Source organism: Silene latifolia, unplaced genomic scaffold (genome assembly GCF_048544455.1).
Source record: "Silene latifolia isolate original U9 population unplaced genomic scaffold, ASM4854445v1 scaffold_62:4597612-6569265, whole genome shotgun sequence".
NCBI classification, from domain to species: domain Eukaryota; kingdom Viridiplantae; phylum Streptophyta; class Magnoliopsida; order Caryophyllales; family Caryophyllaceae; genus Silene; species Silene latifolia.
The window spans coordinates 337,657-354,817 of record NW_027413539.1 but is presented as its reverse complement, the minus strand read 5'-3'; positions in this window follow the sequence as shown (position 1 = coordinate 354,817).

The window sequence follows — 17,161 nt, the reverse complement described above, 5'->3', positions numbered from 1 at the left end:
CGGTGTCGGTTTTGACTCTAATTAGTGTCATTTTAATGCAAATAGCAAGATAAAACCATTCATGTCATTATTTTTGACATTCCAGAATTGGGTTGACTCAGGTTGACTCGAGTTGCGGGTTTCTGAGTCTGTTTTGGGTCCGAAAACGGTTTTAACTCTAAAAGTGTTATTTTAATGAAATTAAAGTTAGAAAACCATTTTTTGAAATCATTTTTCATATCCGAGTAATGCATTAAACCGTCTCATGTATAGCCAATCCACGTACGCATATCAAAAACACGTTATAGTCCGATCATCATCGGGTGGTTTTTGGAGGGTGCAGATGCTGGGTATCTACAGGTCAAAAACCTATTCATTTTCTAAGAAACCGTTTAAATGCCTAGTCGGAATGTTCTAGAATATTCCAGATATTTATTACATAATTAAATTTTATATCTTTTGTAAAATATCATCCATATATCATGTTTTACGGAATAAGGAAGTAGAGATCTACCGCAATTCCATAATAGAAACGCGGAAATCTTTCTTCCCCAGGAGAAAACCTCTAGGGAAATGATGCAGCAGGTGCTGCGCCTCTTGGAAGGACTGCAGCAGCTGTTGTGCCTCTTCTCCATGTTGGGGCTGGTGTCCTTTACAGTGAGTGCAAGGACTTATAAATCTCTAAAAGGATCAAAGGGTATATTTTTGTATCATAATCAGTTGGTCCACGTTTATGAATAACGGTTGGCTTGCTAGATAAGTTTGACGTTATTGTCATACAGATGGCGGTGATCAACTGGTCCCTAAAAGTCACACCTATAGGATACGTTTGAGAGATGTGACGGTATGAAAATACAGTCATGTAGATGCCAAATTTGACTAACCAGTTAGTCCGAGTTATTTGACTAATAATTAGTCAAAATGTGATGTTGAGATATTTTATTTAATATGGATTAAATAATAACGGCTAAGGCGAATTAAGCAATTAATTCGTAAATTAAATATAAGCGATTTATATTTGATTAATGTATATTGAATAAATTAATTATACGATATCGTCTTTGTCGGACATGTATTAATGTTTCAACTAATCCGTATTATTAGTTGATGCTTTAATAACCGATAACCGATGACGATTTATAACAAAACCGCGTCATATACATTTTAGCGATTTGCGAACCGGACCATGAGCTAAAACTAAAAGGAAGTGGAAGCCCACTTCCCAAGGGGGCTCACGTTTGGCCGGCCAAGAGAGAACAAAAGAGAGGCTTTCTCTCTTTTGTAACCTAATCTATTTTTTTGAGAAAAATAATTAGGGTTTTGGAGAACATTTTCTTCTCTAAACCTAGATCTCTCATCTAAAGAAAACTCACAAAAATAATCCTCTCAATATTGCAAGGCAATTAGAGGATTCATTCTAGCACAAGGGCATTTCCCAGACGATCTTGGGTGCATCATTTAGGAGGAGATCTACTTTGATCTCTCATTGCCAATTTGCACTAGGACCGAAGGTTAATTCTTAATCTTTATCGTTTCATTGTTGTTTTTCGTTTATGACAATAAATTGCATATAAAATTTGCGTTATAATCCTATAATTAAAGGGTTTTATACGGATATTACCCTACAAGTGGTATCAGAGCGAGGCCACGTAAATTTTTATATGTGATTTTCATCAAACGAATTTTGAATCGATGAATTTTTGATTAAAAATTGTTGCGGCAGCCATTTTTTTCACTCGGCAAAAATTTTTTATTGCTGCGTTTTTTTTTTTTGGACCGTGACATGTTTACACGGCATAGGTTGTCGTTTGTTTTGTTTTTCATTTTGATCTTTGCATATTGTTTTGTAATCGATATTCATTGCAATATGTTAAAGATGTATCAAAATGTTTGCATAAAATTTCGTGAGGCACAAATTTTTTTTGTCTCGGCAATTTTTATTTTGAAAACCGTGCGGCCTCTTGTTAATCACGGCCTGTTTTTCTTTTTTTTTGCCTTGAATTGCGTGCCTCACGGCTCTTGCTAGATCATTCGATCTTTTGTTTTTCAATCGTTCTTTGCATATTGTAATTTTAATCGATAATTATTGCAATATGTTAAAGTTGTTTCAATTGTAATTTCAATTCTATACAGATTAGATTAAATTGCAATTGGGTTTTAACAAATCGTTTTGTTTTTGACCTTTTGTTGCTCACGAGTTTGAGCCGTTTAATTTTTTTTGTTCTTTTTGTTGCTCTCGGTTTTCAGCAGCACTATAAAAAAAAAAAAAAATTTTTTTTCGGGTACTGTTCACGCCCAGCAGTGAAGAAAAAAAAAAATTTTCTGTTTTGTTTTTTTTTTTTTTCTCGGCCCATTTTGCATAATACTGATTTATGCACTCGCTTGATAGTGAAACGGTTCACCCACGAACAATTTAGTTACTTTAAAACGATTTAAAGTAACGGATTATCACGGATTAAAATTAACTTGACTAAAGCGGTTTTGTCACATAATTTTAATCATTAAAGGTGGTTTGGATTAAATTTGACATAATTACAGAATTATGTCACGAATAAATTTAAATTTTAGTTGATGCATTTTTATCATTATTTTGATTATTTTGAATGCTTTTAATTACGTATTTATTTATTTTTGCAAACGGTTGTAACTTAGTGTGGCCTTAGTAGAACGTGTTACCGTAATGATGGAACACGGTCTTGGTTGTATTTTGAGATCTCGTATCTCCCTTTTATTTCTTTTAATTACAGTTTTTATTTAGAATGTAAATAGGTTTATATTTTGTAAATTTTAATTGTAATTTTGAGAAAACTAAAGAAGGAGATCGGATGCTCACTCCCGCTGCATGGACAAAGATGGAACATCAAGACAAGCTTTTCTGGTCCAACGGTGGATTCCAAAGTTGTATCATGTTTTTTTTTACTAGGATAGGCCACACTAGGAATTTTTATTTACGTATTGCATTCATTTATTTATTTTCATGTAACGATAGTATGCATCATTTTCCGCCTAAAAACCAAACCACTTAATAATTGCATGAAAACTGACTCATATAGAGGTCACGCGTTAGTTTTCTATGACATTCTTATGTCACATGATCATTTTTTTAAGCCATCATCTAAATTAATTCATTCACGCAGTTGCTAGTTATTCGTTCACTTAAAATGAATTGAAACTTAGTTGATGGGATCTTCCTCGTATAAACCAAAATTGAGAATGGTCTTTATAGGTCAAACTCCAATGAGTCCCTTCTTCGTCGGTAGGCATAATATGACCCCTTCTACGTCGGGTAAGTTGAAACCGATTGACCTATTTTATCTCAACGCTATGGTCACTCGTACGATCCTGTGATCATGGTGGACTATAGATAGGATTTACGGAAATCTATCGACCAAGAGTTCTTACGGAAGAATTAGCTAAACAGTTGGCTTATCAATTTACAGAAATTGAGTCTTGGGATCACTTGTATTATTCTTGAGGGAGATCAATTATGCAAGTGCATTGAGTCTACACGATTAAAATGAATTTTTAATAGACTTAAATCACCTCGATGAGTTGCTTATTTCGTTTTTGTTTTTCTTTTTCAGTGTAGAACACGCATTTTAAATCGCTAATAACTTAATGGTGGCATCCTCGATGACCCAATGCCAAGTGCCACATTGGACCGTGAGTCACGGCGGATCTTCATGAATCGGATGAATCGGTCTACTAGATCGAAGAATGATGGATCAAACTTCGCGGATCGGGAGGCGGCATTACGGAATGCCCCTGGCCGACGGAAGCTCAAGTATCTAACTGAGCCCCTCCCGCCAGCCCCAGGTCCCACGGCTCGAGTTAACGAGGTCTCCACGTATAGCGACTTCGTCATGGAAGCGGGTGCGATTAAAAACGTACTCATTTTTGCAATGGAATCCAATTTGCAGAAACGCTTCATAGCCCAAGGTGCAAACAAGATTTTCACCACGCTCACTAAGGAATTCTTGAAAGCACCGAGAATCGTGACCTATGAGCATACCACTCGCTTCTTTGATGCGAGACTCGAGAAGGGCCAACCGGTTAGCCCACACATTCTCAGCATGATTGAGAATGTCGAGAAACCGGAGGCGCTTGATTGTAAAATCAGCGAGAACATCGTGATTGACCGCATGCTTCATTCACTCCACGATGGTTTTGCGCTCTTTAGAGCGAATTACTATATGAATGATTTGAAGAAAAGTCCCCATGAACTACACTCCCTTCTCGCATGCACCGAGAAGGACATGAAGTTCAGTGGGAGCTTGAAAACGAGGATGTTCTCGTTGTGATAAACAAGGGGAAGGGTAAGGGCAAAGCTCAGGCAAACCTAGCGAGAGGTAAACCGAAGTTCAAGAAGTCGGGTCCAGGTAAGAGTGGGCTTGGTGAGTCGAGCACCTCATCAGGCGCGACAAAGAGCAAGAATGAAAACATGGAATGCCATCATTGCCACAAGACTGGGCATTGGAGGCGTACATGTCCTGTTTATCATGAGGACTTAAAGGCGGGTCGCGTTAAACCTGTTGGTATGTCTTCATCCTCTTCTACTTTTATTCATATGATTGAGATTAACCATGCAAGTTACGGAACTTGGGTACTTGATATTGGTTGTGGTTCTCATCTGTGTAATCATGTGCGGGGGCTCCGAAACATCGAACCCCTCGTAAAGGGTGAGGTGGACTGCGTGTCGGGAATGGAGCACGAGTGGCTGCCGTCTCAAGGGGAACATATGTGATCCCGCTTCCTAGCGGATTTGAGTTATTTTTATATAACTGCTATTATGTACCCAGTCTTTCTAAAAACATTATTTCGGTTTCTGCACTTGACAAACTTGGATTTTCATTTGTAATAGAGAATAATACTTGCATTTTCTCATTACACGATATGATTTATGGCAAGGCGGTCTCCATGAACGGAATTTATGTTTTAGATCGGACCACCGAAATATTACACGTAATGAATAAAAAGTTAAAGGTTGGTGACAAAGATCAAACGTATCTATGGTAACTCGCCGTATGGGACACATTAATGAGAAACGCGTTAAACAGCTCATCAAAAATGGAGCTATCTCGGCCTTTGATTTTCAATCATTTGGCACGTGTGAATCATGTCTCATCGGTAAGATGACTCGGATTTCCTTCAAATGTGTTGGAATGCGCGCTGCTGACCTATTAGGACTTATACACACGGATCTATGTGGACCTATGTCAATCACCGCACAAGAAGGCTATAGGTATTTCATCACTTTCACGGACGATTTAAGTAGATATGGCTATGTCTACTTAATGAAGCATAAAAGTGAATCCTTTGAGAAATTCAAAGAATACCAAAATAGGGTACAGAACCTATTAGGTAGAAAGATTAAAACACTACGTTCAGATCGTGGTGGCGAGTATCTTTCTCACGAGTTTGATCAACACCTAAAGGACTGTGGGATTGCCCTACAGTTAACTCCACCTGGAACGCCTCAATTGAATGGTGTGTCCGAACGGAGAAATCGAACACTACTTGATATGGTTCGATCCATGATGAGTCACACCGTGTTGCCTGACTCATTGTGGGGTTATGCTCTTTTGTCAGCCGCTCTAATACTTAACCGAAGTCCGTCTAAAGCTGTTGACAAGACTCCATATGAACTATGGAAGGGAACGGTCCCTAACTTGTCCTTTATACGGGTTTGGGGCTGTGAGGCTTATGTCAAGTGGAGACACGAGGATAAGCTCGGCCCGCGATCGGTCAAGACATACTTTATAGGTTATCCTAAAGGAACACTTGGTCATTACTTCTATTCGCCAACCGAACAACGTGTTTTTGTTGCGGCTAGTGCGACATTCTTAGAGAAGGAATTTCTCGAGAATACAAAGAGTGATAGAACCTTCGACCTGTCGGAGATTCCAGAACAAAACACCGAACAACCATTGGAGGAACCAATTACTTCAATCCCGGCTGCGGTGAATATTCCAGAGGAACCTAGGAGGTCGGGAAGAGTCTCTATTCCTCCAGACAGATACATTGGTATGGTCGAGGAACATGACATAGATGACGTTCTACTCTTAACGAGTAGTGAACCCGCAACCTATAAAGGTGCCATGACCAGTTCCGACTCAAAGCTATGGCTTGAGGCCATGCAATCCGAGATGGACTCTATGTATGAGAACAACGTATGGGATCTTGTTGACTTACCTGCTAAGGTTCGTCCCCTTCAATGCAAATGGCTTTACAAGATAAAGCATTCTGTGGAAGGTCAACAAGATATCTATAAAGCACGACTAGTTGCTAAAGGTTTCACCCAAGTGCAAGGTTTGCACTACGATGAAATTTTCGCACCCGTAGTCATCTTTGCGTTCCATTCGGATTATCTTAGCGATTGCCGCTTTTCATGACTATGAAATTTGGCAAATGGATGTGAAAACCGCCTTCTTAAACGGTTTTTTGGAGGAAGAGTTGTACATGGTACAACCCGAAGGTTTCGTCGATCCAGAACATCCTAAGAAAGTGTGCAAGCTTAAGCGTTCCATTTATGGACTTAAGCAAGCATCTCGGAGTTGGAATCATCGTTTCGACCAAGTGATTAAAGAAAATGGTTTTACTCGATCGGTCGAGGAACCATGCCTTTATATCAAGTCGAGTGGGAGCAAGATTGTCTTCCTAATATTGTATGTCGATGACATACTCCTGATTGGGAATGACATACCTCTCTTAACTTCGGTGAAAGTATGGTTGAAAAACCATTTCCAGATGAAAGATCTGGGCGAGGCACAAAGAATTCTAGGCATCCGTATCTATCGAGATAGATCACGACGGATGTTATCTCTCGATCGGGGAGTCTTACATAGACAAAGTCCTAGAGAGATTCAAAGCATGACAAACTCCAAGAAGGGTTTCTTCCTATGGCTCAGGGGTGCATTTGAGCAAGTCTCGTGCACCGGAGACACCGGAAGAGAAAGAGCGCATGACACGGATTCCTTATGCCTCGGCTATAGGATCAATCATGTATGCCATGATATGCACACGTCCGGACGTGGCATATGCATTGAGTATGACAAGTCGATTCCAACAACATCCAGGTGAATCACATTGGATGGCTGTCAAGAACATTCTTAAGTACCTACGGAGGACTAAAGATTGGGCATTGACTTATGGAGGCGATCAAGAGCTATGCGCAACCGATTCTGTGACGCTAGCTTCCAAACGGATCGGGATGACTCTAAATCTCGATCCTGGATTCGTTTTTACTCTTAATGGCGCTGATCACTGGAAGAGTTCCAAACAAAGTGTTACAGCAGATTCTACGACTGAGTCCGAGTACTATGCCGCGTCTGAAGCTGCAAAGGAAGCGATATGGATGCGTCAATTCTTACAAGGACTATCCGTAGTGCCTAGTTCGAATGACCCGATCACCATCTATTGCGACAATAGAGGTGCCATCTTCCAAGCTAAGGAGCCAAAGTCTAGCAACAAGTCTAGACATGTACAACGGAAAGCTCATCTAATCCGAGATTACGTGGAGCAAAAGGAAGTAGTGATAGAAAAGATTGCTACTGAGGATAACATAGCAGATCCTCTCACTAAACCATTACGACAAGATAAGCATGAAGGGCATGTTAATTCCATGGGAATTAAACGTGTTCCTAAGTTGTAGTACTCTTTTATGGATTAGATTCATTCTCTTTTGTACTCTATACGACATCATCGTTTTGATATTTTATATATTTTGTTTTTCATGTGGATTTGTACGACAAATTTTGAACACCACAAAGTGAATTGAACAAACATTATAATCTTGGTCCTTAATTGCCCACGTGAGCTGATAACTCAAGGTAATTATTTTGTGACGTTGGTTGATGGTGGGTTCAACGAGCCATAAGTCAACAAAGTTGGTGACCAATCACGAAGCGTGCTATACGGTTATCACGTAGGACACAATTGTGACATCAACGTGGAGTCCTAAATGTTTTATAACATTCGGTGCCCGGTCGTGGATAGGACCTCCATGGTGATCCTAAGAGTCGATTCTTTTGACTATCGACTGTCTCTTGAGACTAAGGCAGATTTTGGGTGACTTTGTTTTCTTTCTCACGGTCATCCGTAACAGGGGGCCAAGTAGATTGTTTCTGGGTCATTTCATGTTGTGCTTAGATTGGAAGGAGTTCGAGTTGAAGGAAATATTCAGCCTTTATCAGGTACTCGATATTTCTCAAGGCCACTCGAGGAGCTGTAACTGAAATGCATGGCCATGCTCGAATACGAATTCATTTTATCAGTTAAGTTACTCTCTAGTCGGGGAAACCACTCTAGATCCAGATCGATTGTGAAATACGACCTTTGCGGATCCGGATCTGCAAATTGTTTTACATTGAGTGGGAGAAATTTTAAATGAATATGAGAATCGGTTATCGCACATACACTTGTACGGACAAGTGGGAGTTTGTTGAGTGTGTCCAGTTAGTGCGGATAACGTCATTGCACATACACTTGTACGGACAAGTGGGAGTTTGTTGGAGCTGTGTCCTTCAGTTAGTGCGGATAACGTCATTGCACATACACTTGTACGGACAAGTGAAAGCTTGTTGGGGCTGGTGTCCTTTACAGTGAGTGCAAGGACTTATAAATCTCTAAAAGGATAAAAGGGTATATTTTTGTATCATAATCAGTTGGTCCACGTTTATCAATAACGGTTGGCTTGCTAGATAAGTTTGACGTTATTGTCATACAGATGGCGGTGATCAACTGGTCCCTAAAAGTCACACCTATAGGATACGTTTGAGAGATGTGACGGTATGAAAATACAGTCATGTAGATGCCAAATTTGACTAACCAGTTAGTCCGAGTTATTTGACTAATAATTAGTCAAAATGTGATGTTGAGATATTTTATTTAATATGGATTAAATAATAACGGCTAAGGCGAATTAAGCAATTAATTCGTGAATTAAATATAAGCGATTTATATTTGATTAATGTATATTGAATAAATTAATTATACGATATCGTCTTTGTCGGACATGTATTAATGTTTCAACTAATCCGTATTATTAGTTGATGCTTTAATAATCGATAACCGATGACGATTTATAACAAAACCGCGTCATATACATTTTAGTGATTTGCGAACCGGACCATGAGCTAAAACTAAAAGGAAGTGGAAGCCCACTTCCCAAGGGGGCTCACGTTTGGCCGGCCAAGAGATAACAAAAGAGAGGCTTTCTCTCTTTTGTAACCTAATCTATTTTTTTGATAAAAATAATTAGGGTTTTGGAGAACATTTTCTTCTCTAAACCTAGATCTCTCATCTAAAGAAAACTCACAAAAATAATCCTCTCAATATTGCAAGGCAATTAGAGGATTCATTCTAGCACAAGGGCATTTCTCAGACGATCTTGGGTGCATCATTTAGGAGGAGATCTACTTTGATCTCTCATTGCCAATTTGCACTAGGACCGAAGGTTAATTCTTAATCTTTATCGTTTCATTGTTGTTTTTCGTTTATGACAATAAATTGCATATAAAATTTGCGTTATAATCCTATAATTAAAGGGTTTTATACGGATATTACCCTACACTCCAGCCCGTTTTGGGTGTTTTTGAAATATTTCTGTGATTTCTTTCCAAAGTTTGTGTCATTCCAAAACTCTTCACACTTTTTGGTATAAATAGAGACCTCCGGTCTCCATATTTTTCCCGCGAATGTCCGTTCTTGTATTCTCTTTTTTCATTCTAGACCTTGCTCTAAGCTTTCGACGCCTACGTGCTTGATCAATCGACCACTTATACTCAGATCATTCTGATTACCTGTCACGTTGCATGACCGATCAATTTGACCACTACAAATCAATCAATTAATCTAAAATCCTCTAACGAGGGCACTTTTTACGTACACTCGAGTTGAGAAATCACTAACGTTAACTTAGTCAATCTCGTTTCGTCAAACATGTAAGTCTAAGGGTGTAAATCCCATCTTTTTATTGTATTTTATTTTTGTACCAGTTAATGTAAGATCTTTGTCGAAAATACATTTAAAGCCGACTTTAGAAACCCCTTTATAAAACTGTTTTTAGGAAATAGCGGATACTAGACGTCGAGAAGAAACGCAGCAGCAGCTGCGCCTCTTCGAAGGGTCGCAGCATCTGTTGTGCCTCTTCCAGAGGCTGCTCCTGCTTCTTCTTCTTCTTCCTCGGGTTTCCTTAGTTTCATTCTTTTCTTTACTTTTTCTTATTTTCTTTCATTCTTCATTACATAAAATATGTTTTAATCACTCCTTTCAATTATCATGTTTTATTTCGACCTAAATCCCTTATAACTCAATATTTGCGGGTTTTCGTTATTAAATCAAACCCAGATTTTAGAGACTCGATTTGTCCATATCAAGTCTCTGGAATTCGTCCTTTGTACATAATTCCTTTATTTGATTTCAATATATCAAATTCTTTCAAAGTTCGTTCTTTTTTTGTGTTTCCGACATCGTAAATAAATGTAATTCGTTCTAATTCGTTCTAACCTGTTTCAATTTATTTTGATTCGTGTTTGTCGCTTTTATGACGGTTTCAGAAGTAATTAATCCGCTAAATCACTTTAACTTGAGTCGAATATCGATAATCAATCGTAAAACATACCAACTAACATTAACAGCCCGCGGTTCTGACTTCATAGCCAGAGCTCAACTCAAGAACAGACGTAGGAATAGTTGCGTCTCTTCCAAGGGACGCAGCAGATGTTGCGCCAGTTCTGAGATGATTTCTGTCTCTGAACTTCCGTTCTCGTTTTGACGTAGCCTTTAATTACGTGTTTAATTAACTAATAATCCTAATATCACCCATAATCTGACCTATTTTGTCACTTTAATTTCTAACCTTTTATTTTCCTTTCTTTTATATCCAAATTCCATCTTAAGTGTATTTTTTACGTAAATCATTTAAACCATTGTAATTCATTGCAATTTTATTTATCGTTATTTATTTATCATGTAATTAATCTAACATCCACTGTCATTCACATGTAATTAATCTAACATCCACTTTGACCCAATTTGTTTGCCTAATTATTTGTTCAACGACATAGTTTAATTCACGTGCTAGGATTAATCTATTGTTTGTTGCATTGCATGCATATAATTGACAACATATCAAATACGAACGATTTCTCTAATCATTAGTAGAGGCCGCTATCGAGGCGAGCGGGATTAGGTGCTCAGTAAAAGGACTTCATAATACGTACCCTCACCTATAGACATAAAATGCTAAAGGTAACGAGTTCTTAGTGTTCATGTCACTACTTTGTATCTTGACATGACACGAGGTATTCGAACGGTTCCAATTTCCCATAAAAATTGGTGGCAACACCACAAATGCAGGCTTATTCAACCTTTCACTGGTTTCAATGCCTCACAAATTGGTAACGGCCCATGACATGCTTTGGCTATCCAAGGTTCCGTGGGAGAAGTGCCACCGCCTCAAACATCACAACGCGCCGGTGAGCGCGGCGCGGGTGGCCCATGTCCACAGTTTGGTGACTCCGCTGGGGATGATACACATATGTGTTACCCAGGCTGAAGCTTGAACAAGATTAGGGAATGGTTTATACGAGACAGTTGTCAGTTTTCATTACTCAACCTTCTTAGGTCATTTTATTCGGCCTTCCTAGGCTTAACCTCACCCATTCGACCAATCGCCCCGTCTGGACGGTCCAAATTCTTATCTAGGCCTAAGGATAGATAGCGATTGACGTCAACCATACCATGGTACATACTCTTGTTTGTATCAAGGGCTTTCACTACTCGAGGAAATAGACTAGGAACTAACCTTACTCATGTTTGGCACGGACCTCTCCACAGAGGGTTTGATTGCTTGGTATGGCAACCCACCTTTTAAGCCAAAACCCTATAAATGCACTCAACATACCTTTATAATGCCTATATGAATGTTTGTATCGTATACGTGATCACCATTTTGTAAACAAAATCATGACAAAATTTTATAAAATCAAATTGATGTAAAACTATACGGAAAAATGAGAATGAACAGATCGTGGAACTGTTCGTTTGAGTTTGCTAAATCTGTGTATGTGTATGTCGTTGTAACTAGTAAATTTGCAGCGGAAATTGAATTGTTTGGACTGATTATTTCGTGATTATTGAAGTAACCGGATAGTATGGTGAATTCCTAGTCCTAACCTCGCAAGGTATCAAACACTGATTCACGCAATCAACCTCGCAAGGAAGACCTAAAGATTAAGCTCGCAAACCTAATCAAAATAATGCTCACAAACGTAAACAATTTTATTTCTAGAAATTCGATGATGTGTGTTTCTGATTACACACGGTCCTATTATACTCCTAAACGAGGTCATAATTCGACCCAAACCCTAGCTTGCAAATCAAGCTATCTTTCCTTTTCCTAAACTAACTAGGAAAGTTATTCCCTGTTCCTAAACTAACTAGGAAAGTTATTAAAATACTAATATTAGAATACAATCAGATTTTAGGGTATTCTAATCAAACTAGGATTAGGAAAATCTAGCTTTTCCTAACTTTATTGGAAATAGTAATTAAACTAATTTATTATTCCTACACGATTTAGGAAACCGTGTATCCTAACCATCCTAGGAGCCATCCTAGGAGCCGTGATATGCAGCTCCAACGCCTTCCCATTTCAGCATTAACACACTATTCGATCCAAGCTCAAACCCTTTTACTAGTTGAGTCACATTTCGACTAATAAGGATTTCATTTGCTTGTTCCGAGCATGCTCCTGCATCATTCTCTCCTTCTTTTTGAGAATTTTCCCTCAAATACTCGTCTTCTAGATACGGTGATAGGTCGCCTACATTGAATGTCGCGCTCACCCCACCATATTCACTCGGCAACTCCAGCTTGTATGCATTAGAGCCATAACATTCGAGGATCTTGAATGGACCATCTGCTCGTGGCATCAACTTGTTCTTCCTTTTGGACGGAAATCGTTCCTTCCTTAAATGTAACCACACAAGATCACCTTCCTTGAAAACAGGCTGCTTACGATGTTTATTAGCCTCTCCTTGTATTTAGTATTTGCCTTCTCAATTTGAGCTCGAACTTGCTCACATACTCGGAGAAATGCTGCTTGCCTCTCCTTGGCTTCAAAACTCAACACATCTTTCTTTGGAATGGTCACTAAATCGAATGGCAGGTACGGATTCACGCCATAGACAATCTCGAATGGAGCTCGTCCTGTTGTCATCGATGGTGTACGATTATAAGCGAATTCAGCATGCGCTAATTTGATTTCCCAATCCTTCGTGCTTTTACTAACCAATCCTCGCAATAGACTCCCAGAGTACGGTTGGTTACCTCGGTCTGACTATCTGTTTGTGGATGGTGTGATGTACTGAAAAGAAGCTTAGTTCCCATCAAACGCCATAACGTTTTCCAGAAGTAACAAAGAAACTTCACATCTCGATCTGAAACAATAGTAAGAGGTATCCCATGTAATCAAACGATCTCTCTGTAGTACAAATCAGCCACTTTAGTTGCATCATCAGTCTTGTGACACGGAATAAAATGCGCCACCTTCGAGAATCGATCAACTACCACCATAATTGAGTCCTTACCCCTCTGAGTTCTCGGCAAACCAAGGATAAAATCCATGCTTACCTCATTCCACGGTTGCACAGGTACGGGCAGAGGTGTATACCAGCCTTTGTTGAACGTGCTTTTAGTCTTTTGACATACCACGCATTTTGCCACGATTTCTTTCACGTCCTTATTCATTCTCGACCAGTAGAAGTGTTCACTTAGCATGTCACTCGTCTTATTAACTCCAAAGTGTCCAGCAATAGCCCCGCCATGAGCTTCACGTACCAACAACTCCCTAATCGACCCATTTGGAATGCATAGCCGATTACCTTTGAAGAGATAGCCATCTTGAACAGTATACAAACCTGTTGGATCAATAATTTCTTTCGAAAATTCTCGGATCGATTTTGTCTGACTCCTTGATATGTTCGAAACCAAGAATTCTGGCATCCAACTCAATCAACAATGAATGTCTTCGTGATAATGCATCAGCCACGATATTAGAACTTCCCGTCTTGTACTTTGAAGAAAACGTGAATGATTGCAAGAACTCTACCCATTTAGCATATCTTTGATTTAACTTTTGCTGTCCATGAATGTGTTTAAGAGCCTTGTGATCAGAATGTAAAATAAACGGCTTCGGACGCAGATAATGACTCCAATGGTCCAATGCTCTCACGATTGCATAAAACTCCTTGTCATAGGTTGAATAGTTCAGCCTTGCACCGTTTAATTTCTCGCTGAAATAAGCAATAGGTCTCTTCTCTTGTATTAACACGGCACCAATTCCAACACCACTTGCATCACACTCAACTTCAAACAATTTATTAAAATCAGGTAGTGCTAAAACAGGTCCGGAACACAGCTTGCTCTTCACCTCCTCAAACGCCTTTTGGGCGCTACTAGTCCACACGAACTCTCCATTCTTGGTTAGCTCTGTAATTGGAGCCATAATCGAGCTAAAACCCTGGATAAATCGTCTATAAAATGATGCTAAACCATGAAAGCTTCGCACCTCTGTAGTTGATTTCGGAACTGGCCAGGCTTGAATAGCATCGACCTTGGATGTGTCTATACTTACTCCGTCTTTACCCACAATATAACCAAGAAAAACAACACTTGAGACCATAAAAGTACATTTTTCTAATTTACCATAGAGCTTCTGAACTCGTAGAACTTCAAACACAGCTCGCAAATGTTGTTTGTGCGACTCTTCATCTTTGCTATAAATCAGGATGTCGTCAAGATAGACCACCACAAATTTGTTAAGGAACGGCCCTAACACTTCATTCATCATCCTCATAAACGAACTAGGAGCGTTGCAAAGTCCAAATGGCATCACAAGCCATTCATATAACCCCTGCTTCGTTTTAAATGTGGTCTTCCATTCATCCCCTTCTCGAATCCTCATTTGATGGTAACCACTCCTCAAATCCAGTTTAGAAAAGACACTTGAACCAGAAAGTTCGTCAAGCATATCATCAAGTCTTGGCATAGGAAAGCGACATTTGATTGTAATGTTGTTTACCGCTCTACTATCAATGCACATTCGCCAAGTCCCTTCCTTCTTTGGCACTAATAACGCAGGCACTGCACACGGACTTAAGCTATCTTGAACATATCCCCTATCTATCAATTCTTGGACTTGTCTCTGTAACTCCTTTGCTTCCTCTGAATTACAACGATAGGCCGGCTTATTAGGCAACGCCGCCCCTGAAATTAGATCTAGTTGGTGTTCAATACCACGTAAAGGAGGCAACCCATCTGGTAATTCATCCGGAAACACATCCCGAAACTCTTCTAACAGCCCCTGTACCCCACGGTCATCACACACACCAACGGACCCCAATTCACGAACCAGTAGTATATAAGTCCGTTCTCCACGAGCTAAAGCCTCCTCAACCTTCCGAGCCTCTATAAACATACTCCCCTTCTTTGTTTTAGACTCTTTAATCTTATTAGGTGACATAGGTTTCAGATTATATCTCACATTACCCTTCATCACGCTATACACATTGGATCTCCCGTCATGTTCAACCTTTTTCTCGAATTGCCAAGGCCTACCCAACAGAATGTGGCATGCATTCATAGGAATTATATCGCACCACACCTCATCAGTATAGGGTCCTAAACTTAATGAAATTAAGGCCTGTTTCTTAACTTGAATCCCATTCTCCCCATTCAACCAATGCAATTTATATGGTTTAACTCGGTCTCTATTTTGCAATTTCAGTTCATCAACAAGGTCCCTTGCTACTACATTAGCACATGATCCACTATCAATAATAAGATTGCAAATTTTATGGTTTACCTTACACCGAGTGTGGAATATTTGTTCTCGTTGCTCATTCTCGACTGAACCCGTTTCCATATGCAAATTACGCAACACTAAACACTCCTCTTCACTCAACGGATCTAAATCATAGACTATTCCTTCACCATCAGCTTCAACATTCTCTTGAACTGTTTCCTGCTCTGGCGTGACAAATACAGGAATCATATCATACAATTCTTGAGCTGTTAGGGCTCGTTTCTGAGGACATTCGTTTGCTATATGACCATAGCCTTGACACTTGAAACAACGCCTCAAAGAACTCCCTTTTGGCTCGGCAACACCCTTTCCTTTGTCCTTGGGTTCTTCTTTCGGGGTTTCTTTAGCCTTGCTAGGAGTTGGCCTGGAATACGAGTTTGTTCCCGAACTTTGTCCCTTTGAATAAGCATAAGGTTTTCGTGCCTTATCATGCTTTTCAAACTTTAACGCCAATCTGCTAACATCGCTAAATCCATCGTAATTCTGTATTTCTACCTTCGTTGCAATTGCGGGTGTTAGGCCCTTGATGAATCTCGCCACCCTTAGCTCTTCTTTCTCCTCAAGATCGCATACAATCGACATCTTCTCGAATTCTTTGATATAATCAGTCACGGACATGCTTCCTTGCTCTAAAGATTGGAGCTTTAAGTAGTTATCTTGTTCATAATCCCTTGGCAGGAATCGTCTCATCAGGTGCTTCTTTAATTTGATCCAAGATTCGATCTTGTCTTTGCCTTCCTTTTTCCTCTGTTTTTTCAGATTTTCGTACCATAAAGATGCATACTTTGTAAGCTTCAAGATTGCAACTTTAAATTGCTTCTTGTCATCATACTCTTTATACTCGAAAACCCTCTCAGCTTGTCGGATCCATCTCGCCATTAAAGTCTGGAATATCGAGTTTTAAACCCCGATCATCATCGTTCTTATTTTTTGACTTCCTCTTTGGCTGCTCGTCTTCTTCCTCAGATTCGGATGGATTGTCCGATTCCTTGTTTTTCTCCTTAGCCTTCAACATGCTTGCTATGTTTTTTAACACATAAGCCATCTGAGCCATCTCTAACTTCAGCTCGTTATGTCCATCTTCCCATGTTTTCGGACCCTCATCACCGTCTTTAACCATGATTAGCAACGTCCCAAGACAGATCTATTAAGGAATAAATCTGAACTTAGCTCTAATACCAATTTGATGGAAAACTATACCGAAAAATGAGAATGAACAGATAGTGGAACTGTTCGTTTGAGTTTGCTAAATCTGTTAATGTGTATGTCATTGTAACTAGTAAATTTGCAGCGGAAATTGATTTGTTTGGACTG